The 19,478-nt window shown below is 42.5% G+C and overlaps 1 protein-coding gene across 6 annotated transcripts in view; it reads right to left on the bottom strand.

Annotated features, from left to right (window-relative positions):
- LOC123993491 (E3 ubiquitin-protein ligase RNF130-like) overlaps positions 1-19,478 on the bottom strand; it is a 90,814-nt gene that overhangs the window by 66,915 nt on the left and 4,421 nt on the right. The window lies entirely within an intron of this gene.

Below are 19,478 nucleotides of genomic sequence, written 5' to 3' on the forward strand. Positions count from 1 at the left end.
GGAAAATAAAATAATCCTTCCTATAATATATTTTTAAAACTATTTAATTACGAGTTGACTCTTCACATGGGATGATTTCACTGAACAACAAAAGAAAGGGAATATTGAATGATCCATCATATCTCCCCAAAACGTTTTCAACATACATCTGTAAAATGATAGTTTAGAAACTAATGCTTTGGTTGTCTTCCTCTCATGCTTCCATGTCTTCTCCCTGGACCTACTCAATGTCCACCTCTTGAACAGACTCTGAGCCCTCATTTCCACTGTCACGTTCCAACCTCGTTGAGAATGGCTCGTTGCCAGGTTCAAAAAGCCTCAACTTTGCCAGGATGGCCACCAATTTTTCAACCCTTGTATTGGTCAACCTGATGCGTGCTTTAGTGTGTATGTGTGTGTGTGTGTGTTCCCAAACAAGGACTAGTTGCGCTCTGAGGCGGCTGATGTTGGTGGGATTTGGATGCTTAGAAGTGTACTTCGCCAGACTGCCAAGAACCTTGCCCTCATTCAGGCCAAGTTGGCGAGACACGTTAGTGATAACACCATAGGCCCTGTTGATCTCTGCACCATTGAGTAAACAAAAGGAGGACCATGAGCTGTTGCTATCGATAAGTCATCGGATTCATCATTTTTACCTGGAATAGAAGTATAGGGACTTTCAGAGGTTTCTTGTTGTGAGCATTGAGGGAACTTTATGCACTTGGCCAGATGATTCTGCATCGTTGTTGCATTCTTCACATATGATTTGGCACAGCATTTGCAAATGTACACAACTTTTCCTTCTACATTAGCAGCAGGGAAATGTATCCACACATCAGATAGTGCCGGTGGCATTTTCCTGTAAAGATTTTTTTGTTGTTGTAAAAAAAAAAAAAAAAATTCCATGTAGATATAAATAGTTAAGCAGTTAGATTAAACAACTCCTTTGTAACATGAATGTTTTAAAATGAAATGTGTGGTAACAGGTGAATTAACACTCAGTTTTGTATTTATTATGGATCCCCATTAGCTGCAGCCAAAGCAGCAGCTACTCTTCCTGGGGTCCAGCAAAATAAAGGTAGTTTATTCAATTTTAAAAATATTACAATACATTCACAATACACTGTGTGCCCTCAGGCCCCTACTCCACCATTTCCACATATCTACAGTGCTAAATCCATGTGTATGTATAGTGCGTATGTTATTGTGTGTATGCATGTGTCTGTGCCAATGCTTGTGTTGCTTCACAGTCCCCACAAGGTGCTTTTTAAAATCTGTTTTAATAAAGCTAATTTTAATTTTACCTTCACTTTCAGCCAGGAGAGATTGACATGCATATTATTAAGATTAGCTCTCTGCGTGCATCCAAGGCCCAGCCATGCTGTCCTGTTCTGAGCCAATTGCAATTTTCCTAAGTCCTTTTTTGTTGCCCCTAACCACACGACTGAACAGTAGTCCAGGTGCGACAAAACTAGGGCCTGTAGGACCTGCCTTGTTGATAGTGTTGTTAAGGCAGAGCATCGCTTCATTATAAAAACTACTGCATCAATATGTTTTGACCATGACAGTTTACAATCCAGGGCTAACTTAGTCATGGCCAAATGAGAAAAGTTGAGAATTACACAACTATTACTTTTCACAAAGTCTGCTGCCTCAGTTTGTACGATTTGAATATACTCTAGAATGTTATGAAGAGTGATCAGATGAATAGCAAAGTCCCTCTTTGCCATGCAAATGAAATGAATCGCCAAAAAATATATTTACACTGCATTTCAGCCCTGCCACAAAAGGACCAGCTGACATCATGTCAGTGATTCTCTCGTTAACACAGGTGTGAGTGTTGACGAGGACAATAATGGAGATCATTCTGTTATGCTGATTGAGTTCGGATAACAGACTGGAAGCTTCAAAAAGGAGGGTGGTGCTTGGAATCATTGTTATTCCTTTGTCAATCATGGTTACCTGCAAGGAAACACGTGCTGTTATCATTGCTTTGCACAAAAAGGGCTTCACAGACAAGGATATTGCTGCCAGTAAGATTGCACCTAAATCAACCATTTATCGGATCATCAAGAACTTCAAGGAGAGCGGTTCAATTGTTGTAAAGGTGGCTTCAGGGCACCCAAGAAAGTCCAGCAAGAGCCAGGACCGTCTCCTAAAGTTGATTCAGCTGCGGGATCGGGGCACCACCAGTACAGAGCTTGCTCAGGAATGGTAGTAGGCAGGTGTGAGTGCATCTGCATGCACAGTGAGGTGAAGACTTTTGGAGGATGGCCTGGTGTCAAGAAGGGCAGCAAAGAAGCCACTTCTCTCCAGGAAAAACATCAAGGTCAGACTGATATTCTGCAAAAGGTACAGGGATTGGACTGCTAAGGACTGGGGTAAAGTCATTAATCTCTGATGAATCCCTTTGTTTTGGGCATCCAGAAAAAAAGCTTGTCCGGAGAATTGTGCTACAATCAGTCCTGTGTCATGCCAACAGTAAAGCATCCTGAGACCATTCATGTGTGGGGTTGCTTCTCAGCCAAGGTAGTGGGCTCACTCACAATTTTTCTTAAGAACACAGCCATGAATAAAGAATGGTACAAACACATCCTCCGAGAGCAACTTCTTCCAAACATCCAGGAACAGTTTGGTGATGAACAATGCCTTTTCCAGCACCATAGAGCACTTAGTCATAAGGCAAAAGTGATAAACTAAGTGGCTCAGGAGAAAACAAATATAGATCGAGATTTTGGGTCCATGGCCAGGAAACTCCCCAGACCTTAATCCCATTGAGACTTTGTGGTCAATCCTCAAGAGGCAGGTGGACAAACCCACAAATTCTGACACACTCCAAGCATTGATAATGCAAGAAAGGGCTGCCATCAGTCAGGATGTGGCCCAGAAGTTAATTGACAGCATGCCAGGGCGGTTTTCAGAGGTCTTGAAAAAGAAGGGTCAACACTGCAAATCTTGACTTTTGCATCAACTTCCTGTAATTGTCAATAAAAGCCTTTGACACTTATGAAATGCTTGTAATTATACTTCAGTATTCCATAGTAACATCTGACAAAATTATCTAAAGACAATGAAGCAGCAAACTTTGTGGAAATTAATATGTCATTCTCAAACTTTTTGGCCACGACTGTATTCATTGACACCCACTCTGAAACTAACTGCAACTCTTTGTTGAGTGCTGCAGTAATTGCAGTGGCTGTAGTAGCTGTTGTGTTTAGTGTTGAGTCTTCTGCATACATAGACACACTGGCTTCACTCAGTCAGTGGCATGTCATTAGTAAAAATTGAAAAAGGGGCCTAAACAGCTACCCTGGGGAATTCCTGATTCTAACTGGACTATATTTGAGGCTTCCATTAGAGAACACCCTCTGTGTTCTGTTAGACAAGTAACTCTTTATCCACATTATAGCAGGGGGTGTAAAGCCATAACACATACATTTTTCCAGCAGCAGACTATGATCGATAATGTCAAAAGCTGCACTGGAGTCTAACAAGACAGCCCCCACAATCATTTTATCATAAATTTCTCTCAGCCAACCATGAGTCATTTATGTAAGTGCTGTGCTTGTCGAGTGTCCTTCCCTATAAACATGCTGAAATTCTGTTGTCAATTTGTTTACTGTGAAATAGCATTGTATCTAGTCAAACACAATTTGTTCCAGAAGTTTACTAAGGGTTGGTAACAGGCTGATTGCTCTGCCATTTGAGCCAGTAAAGGGGGCTTTACTATTCTTAGGTAGCAGAATGACTTTAGCTTCTCTCCAGGCCTGAGGACACACATTCTCCAGTAGGCTTAAATTGAAGATGTGGCAAATAGGAGTGGCATTATTGTCTGCTATTATCCATCCAGATTATCAGACCCCAGTGGCTTGTCATTGTTGATAGACAATCATTTTTTCACCTCTTCCACACTGACTAACTTCTTTGTGACAGGGGGCAGTATTTTCACAAAGCTAAGTTATACATATTATTAGTATTGGATAGAAAACACTCTGAAGTTCCTAAAACTGTTTGAATTATGTCTATGAGTATAACAGAACTTATTTGGCAGGCAAAACCCAGAGGAAAAACCTTTCAGATTTTTTTGGTTGAGGTCACTCTTTGCAATGGGCTTTCATTGGGAATCCAGATTTCTAGTTGACTTTCTTGCAGTTCCCATTGCTTCCACTGGATGTCAACAGTCTTTAGAAATTGGTTGAGGTTTTTCCTTTGAGAAATGACAAAGTAACACTATTCAGAATGAGGCTCGAGGGAAGAGTACTCTTCGTTGAAGGCGCGTGACCTGAAAACACGCTCCACTCCATGATTTCATCATCCTCCGGTATTGAACACAGTATATCCAGTCTTCAATTGTATCGATTATTTACGTTAAAAAATACCTAAAGTTGTATTACAAAAGTAGTTTGAAATGTTTGGACAATGCTTAAAAGGTAACTTTTGAGATATTTTGTAGTCACATTGCGCAAGTTGGAACCGGTGTTTTTCTGGAACAAACGTATATCGACGGAATTAATCGAACAAAAGGACCATTTGTGATGTTTATGGGACATATTGGAGTGCCAACAGAAGAAGCTCGTCAAAGGTAAGGCATTAATTATATTTTTATTTCTACGTTGTGTCGTGCCTGCAGGATTAAAATATATATTTTTTCTCTTTGTTTACTGGGGTGCTATCCTCAGATAATAGCATAGTTTGCTTTCGCCGTAAAGCATTTTAAAAATCTGAGACAGACATTGGCTGGATTCTCAACAAGTGTAGATTTAATTTGGTATATTGAATGTGTGATTTCATCAAAGTTATATTTTTATAGTAATTTATTTGAATTTGGTGCTCTGCATTTTCACTGGATGTTGGCCAGGTGGGACGCTACCGTCCCACATATCCCAGAGAGGTTTTAAGGAATTCAAAATTACAATTCTTGTCTTTCATAATTTGGTCCGATATACTTCGATATGTAGTGTCAGCCTTTGTTGCTGGCATGTCATCCCTAAGTTTAATTACTTTTTAATTGGCAAGATAAGAAAATAAGTTCTCAATTTCAGTGGGCTTTGTGATGAATGAGCCATCTGATTCAATACCCAAAAATGTAATTTAAGGTGACCCAAGGCTCAAGCAAGCTAAAACCCACATGGTAGCATAAACTAATTTGCAGAAAATATTTAAATACCCTTTGCTGTAAGCTACTATTTACTAGTTAACGAAAAAAATCATGTCATAAAATATATTCACCCGATCCAGTATTGTAATCAAAACTTTCCAGAAAACATGTAGTCCTTGGCTCAGACAGTGTAGTAGTGTGGACTCAATAGCATCTCATTAGTGTTCGAGATCTTGAGAATCAGCTGTACATGTGATGGAAGAATGCACTGTGCATGCACAGGGTTGCAATTCCATTGAATTTGGGATAGTTTAACCAAAATATGCCACAAGACCTAGAATTGCCTTGTGTATCCCACAAAAAAAAAGTTCACTCTTAAGCTAACTTTGATGAATTTAAGTAAAATTCCAAATTCCAATGCTTAACTTCCCATGGAAGATTTTAGAAAAAAATTCCTGAAATTTATTGGAAAGTTCCCGACCCTTTGCATCGCTAATGTTGTGTACAAGCCAAGCCCTGCTAAACCAGTGGACTGCAAAGCTTTTCATTACGGCAGGAAACACGTAACAAAATATCTAAAATGGCACCCTTTTCCTTATACAATTCACTACTTTTGAGAGTGCCTTCAGAGAGTATTCACACCCCTAGACTTTTTCCACATTTTGTTGTGTTACAGCCTGAATTTAAAAATGATTAGATTGAGATTTCTGTCACTGGCCTACACAAAATACCACATCATGTCAAAGTGGAATTGTGTTTTATTTGTATTTTTACAAATTAATTAAAAATGAAAAGCTCAAATGTAGAGTCAATAAGGATTCAACATATTTGTTATGTCAAGCCTAAATAAGTTCAGGAGTAAGAATTAGCTTAAGCCACACATGTTGCATGGACTCACTGTGTGTATTAACAGTGTTTAACATGCTTTTTTTAATGACTACCTCATCTCTGCACCCCACACATACAATAATCTGTAAGGTTTTAGTCGAGCATTGAATTTCAAACACAGAGTCAACCACAAAGACCAGAGAGGTTTTCCAATGCCTCACAAAGAAGGGCACCTATTGTTAGATGGATACAATTTTTTAAAGCAGACATTGAATATCCCTTAGAGGATGGTGAAGTTAAAAGAATTACACTTTGGATGGTATATCAATACAACCAGTCACCACAAAGAATACAGGCACACTTAATAATATATAATAATAATAATATGCCATTTAGCAGACGCTTTTATCCAAAGCGACTTACAGTCATGCTTAACTCAGTACCGGAGAGGAAGGAAACCTCTAAGGGATTTCACCATGAAGCCAATGGTGACTAAAACAGTTACAGACTTTAATGGCGGTGATAGGATAAAACTGAGGCTGGATCAACAACATTGAAGTTACTCCACAATACTAACCTTACTGACAGAGTGAAAAGAAGGATGTACAGAATGCAAATATTCCAATACGTATATTCTGTTTGCCACAAGGCACTAAAGTAATACTGCACAAATGAGGCAAAGCAATGAACTTTTTGTCCACAATACAATATGTAATGTTTGAGGCAAATCCAACACAACACTTTACTGAGTACCACTCTCCATATTTCCAAGCATAGTGATGGCTGCATCATGTTATGGGTATGCTTGTAATCGTTAAGGACTGGGGCCTTTTTCAGGATAAAAAAGACATGGAGCTAAGCACAGGCAAAATCCTAGAGAAAAAACCTGATTCAGTCGGCTTTCCGCCAGACACAGAGATGAGTTTACCATTCAGCAGGACAATACCCTAAAACACAAAGCCAAATCTGCACTTGAGTTGCTTTCCAAGAAGACAGAATGTTCCTGAGTGGCCAAGTTACAGTTTTGACAAAATATTCTGTACTTCAAAATCTAGGGCAAGACCTGAAAATGGTTGTCTAGCAATGACAACAATGAATTTTACAGAGATTTTTGAAAAGAATAATTGATAAATGTTGCACAATCCAGGTGGGGATAGCTTTTAGAGATGTACCCAGCCAAGGAAATACCACCGGCTAAACCTTCTAACCCAGACGACGCTGGGCCAATTGTGTGGCACCCCATGGTGCACCCGGTCACGGCTGGCTGTGACACAGCCAGGAATCGAACCTAAACCACACAGAAACTAATTTCACACATAACAGCAAATGAAACGGTGAGGAGAGAACATTGTTGGAAAAGGGATCGTAACTAAGCAATAAAGTGTCAGTATGATGGGGAAGAAAGGGGAGATTGGGTGAGTGGAAGCGAACTATGCATAATTATATAATCACAAATTGTGAATGAACAGTGTCCCATTCTATCATATTGATCTATTCTAATTATAATCTAAAAAATAAAAACAGAATGATGCGCACTGAGCATGTGTCCGTGCAACCACCAAATTAAATGATGCTACGGGCTATTATCAGCACAAAATATCATCCCAGAGAGCTGGCCTTACATTCCAAGCATAAAACATCAGCAACCCACTCACCATCTTTCATTGTTTATGTGACATGGGCATGCTCCGATTGATGCCATTGCCTGAAGATGCACACCATTTCAGCACGAGCTGACAATAATTTACATTTTTTGACTGCTGTCATACTTACACATTCATTATAATAATTGCTTCTGTGCTGATTTACTATTTATCAAGCACACTTGGTGCTTAAAGTGATGTTTAGGCTACTTATGTTTTCATCATTTGACTGTGCGTCATTATAAAAAGATGCTCTTACCGCGTTCCAACACATGTTCTGTTTCATAGTTGTAATATGTTGTTTACATATAGCCTACAGTATTGTAATGTTACCTAAGACTTTCATAAACGCAACCAAATGATTAATATCGCAATAGCATATATGAAATGTATTAATTACACAGTTAGAATGTTGCAGTCAGATAGACTGCTCATTGGAATGAAGGGGGGGGGGGTCCAGAGGCCCAGCGGTTCTACTGTTAATAGCAGAGACCCAGCCCACAGAGGACTGATAGAGGCTGGGCTGATACAATACAAGGTCAAAGACATTGATTGTGTTTCAGAAAGGCTAGGAAGGAGAAGCGAGTGTTTCTGCTTGTTTCAGCGTCCTTTCTTGTTCCCGTAAACACTCAAATCAGCACTGATGGATCCATGCATTAAAATACTGTAATGTGAGCTTGTGTGAGTGAGGGTGTGTGTGTGTGTGTGTGTGTGTGTGTGTGTGTGTGTGTGTGTGTGTACTAGGGAGTGGTGATTGATAGTTTTATTCTGTGAGTGTGTGTGTGTGTACTAGGGACTGGTGATTGATAGTGTATTCTGTGAGTGAGGGTGTGTGTACTAGGGACTGGTGATTGATAGTGTATTCTGTGAGTGAGGGTCTGTGTACTAGGGACTGGTGATTGATAGTGTATTCTGTGAGTGTGTGTTTTTACCCCTCTTTCCCTCTGGTGCATGGTGGCGGCATGGTCCGCATCCTGTAGGTTCAACTTCCATGGACACGCACTCAGAGACAGACAATGTAATATTCATCAGGCTGCAGTGTCAACACTAGGGAGCAGATGCTCACTGTCCCCGTAGGATTTACTCTACATGCGTGTGTGGCTCATTGAGTCAGTCCTGTTATATGTGTGTATGTCTATATCTGCGTGTGTGTGTGTGTGAGCATGTATTATAATTGAGCGCATAATGAGCAGTTCGTTTAAAAATTAGATAATTTAAGAGAGCCAACAGAGCGCACTCTATCACGTACGTAATGTTATCATTAACTAAACATATTCACTAAATGAATCATACACAGGCCGTCAAGACTTAACACACATGCACAAAACTAGCAACCCAAATGTGCCCCAAACACAAAAGAAGTGCATACTTCATACACAGCCTGGTAAAACGTGAGCAGCAGGTCAATAGCTCTTAGGAGAGACAAAAGGTAGAGCGGTACAGTACTTGACTGTTCACTGCAAAAAGGCCGCAGTCAGGACGACTTCTATTGACTTCACTCAATGCCGTGAGAACCATGACTGACGTTCATTTTAGCCTAATGAACAGGCACTCATTCTGGAAGGATGATTTAAAGTGGCAATCTGCAGTTCAAACAATAGCAAGTGCCACCCTGCCATTGATTTGGTAAAGAGCTGAGGGATGGGGCAATGTAACCTCAAACACAGACAGAGCTATGGATACAAGGACTGACTATCTATGATCTAACAATTAAAGTTCGAGGCTATACAGTGTTTGTTTACAAACAAATGAGTCAAATATATTCTTCAAAAATCAATGGGTATACAGTGGGGCAAAAAAGTATTTAGTCAGCCACCAATTGTGCAAGTTCTCCCACTTAAAAAGATGAGGCCTGTAATTGTCATCATAGGTACACTTCAACTATGACAGACAAAATGAAATATCCAGAAAATCACATTGTAGGATTTTTTAATTCATTAATTTACTTATTTTACAACATAATTTGCAAATAAATTCATTTTTAAAAATCCTACAATGTGATTTTCTGGATTTTTTTTCTCATTTTGTCTGTCACAGTTGAAGTGTACCTATGATGACAATTACAGGCCTCTCATCTTTTTAAGTGGGAGAACTGGCACAATTGGTGGCTGACTAAATTATTTTTTGCCCCACTGTACATCATTAATTCAAAAGTCTAAAAATGGATGCAGCAACTGCAGATCACACCTTTAAGGGTGCGAGTGTGTGTGTATGATGTGAACATATAATGTATAACATATAATGTATGGGGGAATAAATGCACACAAAATGGTAGTTTAATCTAAATAAACCGCCTTCCGGGCGAATTTGGGCAGATTAAATGTAGCCACTATCGATGGATTGTCAGCACTATCCCATTTCTGAACATTTACAGTGCCTTCAGAAAGTATTCATACCCTTGAATTATTTTGTTGTCTTACACCCAGAATTCAAAATGTTTTAAAATAATGGCTCTGCGTGATGTCCTTCTGTAGCTCAGTTGGTAGAGCATGGCGCTTGTAACGCCAGGGTAGTGGGTTCGATCCCCGGGACCACCCATACGTAGAATGTATGCACACATGACTGTAAGTCGCTTTGGATAAAAGCGTCTGCTAAATGGCATATATTATTATTATTATTATAATTTCTCTTCTCACATCTACACGAACACCCCATAATGACAAAGTGAAAACACGTTTTTAGAAATGTTTGCAAAATGTATTGAAAAATATAGAAAAATCTAATTTACATAAGTTATTCACGTGTGTTTCTTTTTAAATCATGTCCAAACAATTGCACTCACATCTGTAGCCATGAAATGCTTTGAAAAGCTGGTTATAGCTCACATCAACACCATCTCAGACACCCTAGCCTAGACCCACTCCAATTCGCATACCACCCCAACAGATCCACAGATGATGCAATCTCAATTGCACTCCACATTTCTCCAGGTGGGAAATGGAAAAGGAATACCTACCCGAGAATGATGTTCATTTTCTACAGCTCATCGTTCAACACCAGTGTCCTCCAAGCTCATCACTAAGCTAAGGTCCCTGGGACTGAACACCTCTCTCTGCGACTGGATACTGGACTTTCTGCAGCCCCCAGGTGGTGAGGGTAGGCAAACACACACCCTCATTTACCTCGTACCCCTGCACATTGACTCCGTACCGGTAGCCCTTGCATATAGCCGTAATTATTATTATTATTATTTACTTTTTCTCCCCAATTTCGTGGTATCTAATTGGTAGTTACAGTCCTGTCCCATCTATGCAACTCCCGTACAGACTCGGGAGACGAAGGAACGAGAGCTGCGCGTCCTACAAAACACAACCCAACCCAACCAAGCCACAATGCTTCTTGACACAATGCCCGCTTAATCAGTATACCGTACACCTGGCGACCGTGTCAGCGTGCATGCGCCGGGCCCGCCACAAGAGTCACTAGAGGGCGAAGGGACAAGGACATTCCTGCCGGCCAAACCCTCCCCTAACCCGGACTATGCTGGGCCAATTGTGCTCTGCCCCATGGGTCTCCCGGTCGCGGCCGGCTGTGACAGAGCCTGGACTCGAACCAGGATTTCTAATAACACAGCCAGCACTGAAGCAGTGCCTCAGACCACTGGGTGGGCCTAGTCTTGGAATTAGTAAAACAATAACCATTTTTTTGTTCAGCAAATGTCTTACTTTTGAACTCTGCATTGTTGGGAAAGGGCTCATAAGTACGCATTTCACAGAAAGGTAGTAGTAGTAGCAGCAGCAGGGGTAGCAGTAGTAGCAGTAGTAGGGGTAGTAGTAGTAGTACCAGCAGCAGGGGTAGCAGTAGCAGCGGTAGTAGTATTAGGAGCAGTGGTAGTAGTAGTAGCAAGGGTAGCGGTAGCAGTAGTAGTAGCAGCAGCAGCAGCAGGGGTAGCAGTAGTAGTAGCGGTAGTAGTAGCAGCAGGGGTAGCAGTATCAGCAGTAGTAGCAGGGGTGGCTGTAGCAGCAGTAGTAGTAGCAGCAGGGGTAGCAGTAGCAGGGGTAGCAGTAGTAGGAGCAGCGGTAGAAGTAGTAGTAGCAGCGGTAGCGGTAGTAGTAGTAGCGGCAGCGGTAGCAGTAGTAGTAGTAGCGCGGTAGCAGTAGCAGTAGTAGCGGCAGCGGTAGCAGTAGTAGTAGTAGTAGTGGCAGCGGTAGCAGTAGTAGTAGTAGTGGCAGCGGTAGCAGTAGCAGCGGTAGCAGTAGCAGTAGTAGCAGCGGTAGCAGTAGTAGCAGCGTTAGCAGTAGTAGTAGTAGTAGCAGCCTTAGCAGTAGTAGTAGTAGTAGCAGCCTTAGCAGTAGTAGTAGTAGTAGCAGCGTTAGCAGTAGTAGTAGTAGTAGCAGCGTTAGCAGTAGCAGCGGTAGTAATAGTAGTAGTAGCGGTAGTAGTAGTAGCGGTGGCAGCGGTAGTAGCAGCAGCGGTAGTAGCAGGGGTAGCAGTAGCAGCAGCAGGGGTAGCAGTAGTAGTAGCGGTAGTAGTAGCAGCAGAGGTAGCAGTATCAGCAGTAGTAGCAGGGGTGGCTGTAGCGGCAGTAGTAGTAGCAGCAGGGGTAGCAGTAGCAGGGGTAGCAGTAGTAGGAGCAGCGGTAGTAGTAGCAGCAGCAGGGGTAGCGGTAGTAGTAGCAGCAGCAGTAGTAGTAGCAGCGGTAGCAGTAGCAGTAGTAGTAGCAGCAGAAGTAGTAGCAGCGGTAGCAGTAGTAGTAGTAGTAGCAGCGGTAGCAGTAGTAGTAGTAGTAGCAGCGGTAGCAGTAGTAGTAGTAGTAGCAGCGGTAGCAGTAGTAGCAGCGGTAGCAGCGGTAGTAGCGGTGGCAGCGGTAGTAGCGGTGGCAGCGGTAGTAGCGGTAGGCAGCGGTAGTAGCGGTGGCAGCGGTAGTAGCGGTGGCAGCGGTAGTAGCGGTGGCAGCGGTAGTAGCGGTGGCAGCGGTAGTAGCGGTGGCAGCGGTAGTAGTAGTAGCAGCGGTAGTAGTAGTAGCAGCGGTAGTAGCGGTGGCAGCGGTAGTGGTGGCAGCGGTAGTAGCAGCAGCGGTAGTAGCAGGGGTAGTAGCAGGGGTAGCAGTAGCAGTGGTAGTAGCGGTAGTAGCAGGGGTAGCAGTACCAGGGGTATCAGTGGTAGTAGCGGTAGTAGTAGGGGTAGCAGTAGTAGTAGCAGTAGCTGTAGCAGGGGTAGCAGTAGTAGTAGGGGTAGCAGTAGCAGCGGTAGAAGTAGCAGGGGTAGCAGAAGCAGGGGTAGCAGTAGTCGCAACCCTTCCAGGGAAAAATGACTACCACATTGAACTGTTTTTCTCAGAGCTCTAATCATTTGCACATATTGATTGGGCCGGGTTTTTGCTAAATGTGATGTGTTTAGCTGCATTTGATGGTTTTAGCTGCATTTGATGGTTTCAGCTGCATTTGATGGTTTCAGCTGCATTTGATGGTTTCAGCTGCATTTGATGGTTTTGGCGCTTAGTAGTGACAATTAATGTCTGTCTTTGATGAATTGGCAGTTGGGGCATGCGCACAGGACAAGCACAGACCCACCCACACACAATGCTCCATACTGTATCAATGTCAGGGCTGACATTAGATGGCTAAGCCACCCTGACTTTGAAAATGATGAAGTTGGCCTACTGTTCAAAGAGATGGAGGGAGCACAGTATTCCATCTCATATGAAGTGATGGGATCAAATCAAAAGCTTACAATATACCCCAAAAAAGTTGCAAGTAAATCACTATGTGTACACGACACACACACAATATGACAAGCACAGAGCATAATGATGATTACCCAGAGTGCCTGAGGGTGAATGGTATCCCAGATGCCTACGCTGCCATCAATACTCATTAAATGGGTAGACAGTAATTAAGGGTCACAGAGTTTGTTTTAATCATCATTGGCATTCTAAATTTGGGACATTGGCTATAGTGGAAAGATGTGAATTGAACACCCACAGGCACTCTGAGTAATCAATGAGCAGAGTATTGCTGCTTGAAATTATGAAGTACTCTTTATTCTTTTCACCAGAGGTAAATTAATATGAAATGAGTTGACCAACATTTGAACTGGTAAGCCAATTGGCAATCAACTTACTAATAAGCTGACTCCATAGATATTCAACCACTGGAGGCGTGGCCTTGTTCTCAGGCTTAAAAACCCTACATGCATGTATGGTAATGTCTCAGTGGAAACAATAGAGCATTTGCACTAGCCCTTATCGCAAAGGGCCTTGAAAAACACAGACTGGAAACCACCATTTATAGTGCATGTCACTACAAAAACAATGTTGAAATTTTCAACAGGGTCATTTTCATTCCTACTAATATCTGAGCATTACGGTGCAATTCAGAATGTTGTTCCTGAAGCGCTTTCTTGGGTGAGATATTAAATCAGACGAAGAGTTGTGTGGGGTGACTCAGAGCAATGTTGCACTACGCAGTTGGTGGAGCAACAGGAAGCCTGAATCTGACCCGATAACACAGGAAAACTGCTGCTGGTATCGTGGCGAGAATCAACACTTTACATGGCGCCAACCGTTTGCGAGATGTTGGTGGGGTTTGATGTCACGAAAGCACCTGTTCCTCTTTGACATCTAACTTCTATTTGCTCGGCATGACGGCGTATATACAGCGAGAGCGGCGTTTAGAGGAAGGACACCTGTGTACTGAACATCACAGCATTGCAAAGCTAACCTCAAAGTGAAACTGCCAAAACATGGGATGTTGTGAAATGCAGTGGTGTTAAACTGAAACCTAGTCTGGCGTTCTGCAGAAGTATCTCAACAGCTATTTCAGAGGTGTCTTAAGTATGCCCAAGCACAAATCACCATATCTGTTGTTTTAGTCCTGCCCGAATCTGCCATGTTACTTTTCCAGCAAACTCCCAGGTCCTCTGATAATACGTATACCGTGTGAATCGTCATCCCTGTGATAATACGTATACCGCGTGAATCGTCATCCCTGTGATAATACGTATACCGCGTGAATCGTCATCCCTGTGATAATACGTATACCGCGTGAATCGTCATCCCTGTGCTAATACGTATACCGCGTGAATCGTCATCCCTGTGATAATACGTATACCGCGTGAATCGTCATCCCTGTGATAATACGTATACCGCGTGAATCGTCATCCCTGTGCGTGAATCGTCATCCCTGTGATAATACGTATACCATGTGAATCGTCATCCCTGTGATAATACGTATACCGTGTGAATCGTCATCCCTGTGCTAATACGTATACCGCGTGAATCGTCATCCCTGTGATAATACGTATACCGTGTGAATCGTCATCCCTGTGATAATACGTATACCGTGTGAATCGTCATCCCTGTGCTAATACGTATACCGTGTGAATCGTCATCCCTGTGCTAATACGTATACCGTGTGAATCGTCATCCCTGTGATAATACGTATACCGCATGAATCGTCATCCCTGTGCTAATACGTATACCGCGTGAATCGTCGTCCCTGTGCTAATACGTATACCGCGTGAATCGTCATCCCTGTGATAATACGTATACCGTGTGAATCGTCATCCCTGTGTTTTGAGGGATATTACAGAGTTTAAAACAGGTGCTGCATCCAGTTTGGGTAAGAAAATGGGAACAAATTGATGCTTAAAACAAATTGCTATGCATGTAGCCTACAGATGAAGGATCTGTTTTATCATATCAACTTGCCATACTTCTCTTTTAAAAGAAGTGTGGACATGCATTATTATTTTGACTTTCTCCAAACTGAAGGCCATTAGGTTATCAATAGACATGAAATATCTTCACACCTAAAGGAGCCTCGAGGCTTCAGTCATCATTTTTAATCAGGGAAAAATAATAATTACAAGGACAGTTTGGGAAAACTCATCCCATCCCAATCGATCACTGCAAAACGGACATGCTGGGGTAATGATCACATAACGAACGAACGTTCTATAGTACTACTAGTCTCGTATGAATAGGGCTATTAGTGAACATACTATATCTTTACCAGATTAGTTTTTCAACCAAGAAAGCTCTAAAACTGATGTGGGTGGGGGCCATAAAAATAGTGCCACAGTGGCTCGTGGATCTGCGTGCCCACATCCATACAGAGCCCATCTTGCGACCTCAAACTGACATTTTTTTTCTTATGTTGTCGAGTTCATTTCCTGCAATTGGACACATTTTTAGTTGCGTACGAATAGGGCTATTAGTGAACATACTGCATCTTTACCAGATTCGTTTTTCAACCAAGAAAGCGCTAAAACTTTGATGTAATACAGTGTTTCCCAACTTCAGTGCTTGAGTACCCCAAACAACTCCAACAAAAATGTGTGCTGTTGGGAGGTACTAGAGGACTGGTGCTGGGAAACATACTACATGAGCTCACCCGACTCACCTGGCTCACACAGGGAGCCTGCAAGACCGCTCTGAGGTAACAATCTCACACAGGAATTATATAGACGCCCTCTTAAGGACAGGGTCAAGGGAAGGTTATTATAGCCTACTTATTCACTCAAATTACCTTATAATTCAAACTTCTGGATAGTATTAACGATGCTGGTGAGTGAGTGAGTGGAACTCTGTCATGAATGTCAATCCCTTGGGCATCATCCTGTACAAGTAAATCCATGGTTTAAAAAAAATGTAAATAAAGTAACAGCTCAGGGCACAACACCTCTCCCCAATGTGACCTACCTGTTGTGTGTATATACTGACATGTGCGCGCACACACACACACACACACACACACACACACGTTCATGTTTTTAAAATGTACATCAATTGTAAAGTCTTGTCTGTAATGCATTTTCCGTTATATCTCGAACCCCAGTAAGACTAGCTGTCGCCATTGGCGTTGGCTAATGGGGATCCAAATAAATCAAATGAAAGGCTAACAAACCTCTGAATTGTGCACATGGCATCCACCCTACCACAGACAACCAATTGGGACTTATTCAATATACCAACAATACCAAATGTACAGTACAGTAAAACTCCAGAGAGATGTCGTTATGACAGAGAGTGCCATGCTGCTGCCCTTTGTGCTCACATTCATCTCGTCTCTGTGGCTAGTCTGGTGGGGCCGAGGCCATTTAACGGCACACTTTTCTCCTTAATAAAGCGGATGGAGCATTCTGTTCAACTCACCACCCTTCTGCCAATCAAAAACGTCCCATTCGTCACCATCACTGAGGGCTTAGGAGACTGACCTCTCCCTTAATCTGCTCCAGGGCTTCCCTCACTAACATTCACCGGGCCTTAGCTAGCAGCACACAATATAAATAATACGCTGCAGTCTAATAGCAGAACACTGGATGGAACACCACTACCAAGGTTGTCAATGGTCACCACTGACCAGAGTGTATGTTGTATGGTATTACATGTTACCACCCAAATTCCTTTTGAATATTAATTGTGTGATTCAGTAGATACAGCGATACTGAGAGAACGTTCACAAGGCATACAGTAGTACAGCTATAAGCAGGTCCTGGCTATTCTGCCACCCAAGGTGAGAGGTGAGAATATTGCTGCCCTGCAAAACTAAAATCTGGATTTTTCCAGACGTTGATATCAGGTTCATTTTCAGTTCTGAATGAACAGAAATCAATTTGAAACATTGACAATGTTTATATTCTGGATGTTTAAATCAGGTTTGAATGAAATTTGAAAAGAGGTCGTCATTTCTAAAATCAAGGCCAGTCCTGAACAGACAAAATCTGAATCACACATAGACGTCTAGGTTTGGGTCAAATCAAGGCTGGTCCAGACCGAACCAAAAACAAATGTCCATGGAAATCATTGCTGGTCTGGAATGCCCCAAACAAAGGCTACTGGTCTGGACAGGACAAAAATTGGTCTCTTACTGGAATATAGGCCTGCAATATAATTGTATGAATGCCCATCCATGTGTTAGGCCCACCATTTGTAAAACAGGCCTTTGCATTGGCTTCACTAGTCATGATTCCTGTGACTAATCATGTTGGCTACTTAAGCTCTGAATATCAGCTACCAATATTTGTCAAATAGAATTGTATTGGTCACATGCGCCGAATGAATGCACAGGGGAACGGGTTAGTCGAGGTAATATGTACATGTAGGTAGGGGTAAAGTGAGTAGGCATAGATAATAAACAGAGTAGCAGAAGCGTACGTGAAGAGTGTGAAGGAATGTGAGTGTGTGTGTATGGTGTCAATATGTAAGTGTGTGTGTCCGTATGTGTGTTGGAGTGTCGGTGTGGTATGTGTCAGTGTGTGGTTAGAGTCCAGTGAGTGTACATCGAGCCTCTGAAAAACAACAGTAATAAAATAAGAGGGTCAATGCAAATAGTCCAGTTAGCCATTTGATTAGCTATTCCGCAGTCTTATGACTTGGCGTAGAAGCTATTAAGGAGCCTTTTGGTCCCAGACTTGGTGGTCCGCTACCGCTTTCCATGAGGTAGCAGAGAGAACAAACAGTCTATGACTTGGGTGGCTGGAGTCTTTAACAATTTTTGGGGCCTTCCTCTGGAGTTAACCTGAGCCTATTTGTAATGTGTTTACATGGCATGTCCCGCTAAGTATTTTATTTTTCCCTAAGATCAGCTAGTCAAAAATGTACATATTCAAACTTGAAACCATTGATCATGACAATTTAGCCAACAGAAAGAAACTCCTGGACAGCAGTTGTGAGTAGCCTGATTGTCCATTCCATATGGTCCATTTGACTTTTAACTCTCCTGTTTTAAGGATATGTTTGTTAACATGTCAGCACATTTCTTATTTGATTGGGTGCCATTTAGGTTAGACTATTTGGTCGGAGAAACCTGCAGGATGTAAAAAGTGTCTCTCTCATTACATTGTATCGCCAGCCTACAGGCTGCAGAAAAGGCCACAGACAGGATATGGTAGAAAGAGTATCTGCTACATGGTTTATGTTAGATGATTTTTATGACGGCACATTGGTGGAGCTCCGCAGCGATGCGTCTCTACAACAGCACCCTGGAGAGGCACGCTGGGAATGGGTAAGTGAAATATTTTGTACCCCCGTCTAACAGAATGAGCACTGCGTATCACAAGGCGGCATCAGCGATCACCTAAAAAGCCCATATGCCACTGGTTGAGAGAAATTGTCATTGTTTTTGGGCAGAATTATGTGAGGTTTTGTGTGTTGTTGGAGGCGTGTCTTGGTCAGTTTAGCTCAGAAAAGGTCACCCTCTTCAATCTGACTCCTAATCCTGCCTGATGAGTAGGCGGGCCTTGGCCATCAGTTGTGCACAATTTCAAGTGTGGCAGCCTGTAAGGACAGTACAAATAACTGGGCAAGCCGACAGTTGTCCTTCCTTCTTCCCAGTAGCTAGGGAGAGTTGGTCGTCCATGGCCTGGGATGAGGCTAATTAGCCAACATCCCTACAGAGCCACGCATTGCCAGGGTCATTTACCACCATGTGTGCCCACTCAAGCACCTCAAATCCCTGGGCTCGGCAACTATGCAATGGCATAATAGGGTTTCCATTGACACATGGTCTTGTTGGCCAAGTATTTTTTACGTCAGGCCTCCATCAATCTGACAAGGCTGCTCTGTCTTAATTCTGATTGGGTGTTAGTGGGATGCTGAATGTCTTGATAGGTTGGCTAGTTTCTGGAATGATTTATCATTGGCTGCTGAGTCAGACCTGTGGTAAGGAGAGACTAGTCGAAGTAAATGGAGTGTAGGAGAGAAGCAGCAAGGCAAGGATTCATCCGAGGGACTGCTCATCTTTATGGTTCGCCGAATGGGCTCAGAACAGCTTTGGTTCTGATCGTTTGATCTCCCCACCATATGTCTTCCGCCTCAGTCATACGGTTCCGCAGCCAGAGAGACAGAGAGCCATAGATGGAAAGGCAGGAAGTGCTAAATCAACTGGTTTATGTTCCAAGAGGCCCTGAATCTGGAGGAGGCTGTAAATCATGTTTTTACTTCTCTCCTGAAGTACTACCGGTACTCACACTCGGTATAATAAACC

Source organism: Oncorhynchus gorbuscha, linkage group LG13 (assembly GCF_021184085.1).
Source record: "Oncorhynchus gorbuscha isolate QuinsamMale2020 ecotype Even-year linkage group LG13, OgorEven_v1.0, whole genome shotgun sequence".
Lineage (NCBI taxonomy): Eukaryota > Metazoa > Chordata > Actinopteri > Salmoniformes > Salmonidae > Oncorhynchus > Oncorhynchus gorbuscha.